We start from the raw sequence: 2,389 nt of genomic DNA, 5'->3' as shown, positions 1-2,389 counted from the left end.
ATGGGGGTTTATGAACATCACTGCAATTAATGAAAATTGTGGGGACCTGTAAAGTTGGACTAAATGCACTGTGTTCCAAATAATGTATGGATATTAGTTTATTTGGGCCAGGGGTGGAATGTGGTAGATTGATTCAGGTGTACCCCATAAACATAGGTGTTCTGAATGCTGGGTTCTCAGCTGATGGAGATTTGGGAATTAATGCCTCCTAGAGTCTAACAGACTATCTTCTCAACCTATCCTGATGTTAGTCCCATTAAAATTTTCTGCTTTACTTTCTGTATATTTTATGTAATTTCTTCTTCCATTTTCTTGAGAGTTTTCATACAGAAAATGGCATTATTTGCTAATAAGAAAAGTTTTACCTTTTCCTCTTACTTATTTCTCTTTTATTCATTTATTTTTCTAGATTGCTACTCTAGCTAGACATTTCTAATGTAGCCAGAACACAGCACTCTGAATTACTTCAATATTGGGGTAAACATACTGGTGTTTTACTATTAAGAATAATGTTATTCACCACAGTGAATACCTGTTACCCTACTGAGGAAGGCCAACAGTAGAATGGGGTGGTGAGAAGGAGATATAGCAGGATACTACTAGAAGCATGGGACCAACAAATGGTTTGCCCATTCTACAAAATATGGAAGGCACTATGTGTGTCAGCCAATAGTGAGGTATAGGTCTGTAATTGCAGAAGAGTGTTTATTTAAAGTAAGGCATTTTGAGGCTTTACTAAACTCCTGTGCTTTCCCATGGGCAGGTTTCTTCATGCTTTCCTTCTTTTAGTCTAATAAAATCTGTCTAAATCAAAATAAAGAATAATGTTGTTTGTACTATTCACGAAGGTATATTTATTAAGATATTCTCTCTTCCTATATTTTAAGATTTTTTTCTGTTATTTGTTTGTTTGTTCATTTGTTTAGATCATAACTTTGACTATCAGCACAGAGTTTTCTGTCTGCCCATCAATAGTTTCATCATTTGTGGTTTCTGGGAACTCCAGAGGCCCTTCACGTTGGACTTTATCATAAGAAAGACAACCAGCTTCCCCTCCTGCTGGAGCCTTCCAAACTCAAGTAAAGTGTAGCCACCAATGTGCCACTCCTTAAGAAAGAGCCTTGATGACTAAAGATGATAAATGACATTTTAAAATGTTTATGGTGTTCCTTACTTTGAGAATTCTCTGTTCACTTGCCTGCTTCAGTTTTGGTGGTTTGTGCCCTGGCCAGCTGGGAGTTGAACAAAGAAGTGAGGGGAAAAATAACCTGAATGAAAGAAGGCAAACAGACACAAGAAGGAGACCATGCTAGATGTTTGTCAAGGCATCGAGAGTTTATTCTTACATGTAGGTTTATATAGGATTGTAGGGGGAAGGAGATGTGGCCAGGGCAAGGAGTTGTCAGGAAACCGAGAGGGGATGTAATTAGGTGTTCATCTAATCTTGCCTCACTGGCTTAACATCCTGACTGCACCAGGCTTCACATCCTGACTATAAACTGGCCTTTGGCAAAAGATAAGATTCTGTAAGCAGTCTGCTGACCAGTTCCAGAAGTACCTAGCAGAAAGCTGGATGGACCAGCTTTCTAAGTAATGAGTCAGTTTATGAGCAGGACCAGGCAAAATGTAGAGGCTTTTGCTCTATGGCTCCCGACATCTCCTCCCTTCTTTTATACAAAAGAGGGGGAGGCCCGCTATTCAGTGGTGGGCTGCAATGCCTTTGGTTCTTCATCAGCTACCAACAGCATTGTAGAGTATTCAGCCAAGCATACGATCCCCTGGTAATTGAATATTAGGTGAGGAAGTAGAACCTTAACTTGCTATATGGCAGTCTTTGTTACTGTTAGTTGAGTAATAGGTGAGGAAATAGAAACTTAACTTGCTATATGGCAGTTTCTGTTAACATGGCCGAGGTTTGATTCATAGCTCCCAACATCTCCTTGGGGGAGGCCCACTTTGCAGCAGTGGGCATTAACCAACTGGGGGAATCAGGACCCGACTCCTCCTGTGGGATGTCTTTGTCCAACAATCTTTGGCCCTTGATACATTTTGGGGAGGGAGCCAGGGCCTATGTGGCCAGAGAGCGATGCACACCTTAGTGATCACAGTTATGGTACCAACCTTCATGCAAGCCAGGTATACCTCTCAGGGAATCCAGAAGCAGTAAGATAAGGACATTCCCCTGCAGTGCTTTGCCTTGCACCCACGTTTGTGCCCATATCACACTCACTTCATTGTGAGCTGACATGCATAGGTCTGAATCCTATGCAGCTCCTAAAGGAGGGGTAGTTATTTGGCTAAGACAGGTAGACCACAGCGATAGCAGAGGTGTAGAGGACAGCAGTATAGTAAATGAGTACAGAATGTAAGATCAAGGGAGAGAGACAGC

General features: G+C 41.4%; 1 non-coding gene across 1 annotated transcript; it reads right to left on the bottom strand.

Moving 5' to 3' along the window:
• Positions 1 to 923: 923 nt before the first annotated feature.
• LOC123457136 lies at positions 924 to 989 on the bottom strand. Its single transcript, XR_006634910.1, has one exon. It is a non-coding gene; the product is annotated as a small nucleolar RNA SNORD43 (small nucleolar RNA).
• Between the last annotated feature and the right edge of the window lie 1,400 nt (positions 990 to 2,389).

This window comes from Jaculus jaculus, chromosome Y (genome assembly GCF_020740685.1).
Source record: "Jaculus jaculus isolate mJacJac1 chromosome Y, mJacJac1.mat.Y.cur, whole genome shotgun sequence".
Lineage (NCBI taxonomy): Eukaryota > Metazoa > Chordata > Mammalia > Rodentia > Dipodidae > Jaculus > Jaculus jaculus.
The sequence above is the reverse complement of the archived record's forward strand: the minus strand, read 5'-3'. Positions and strand labels throughout refer to the sequence as shown.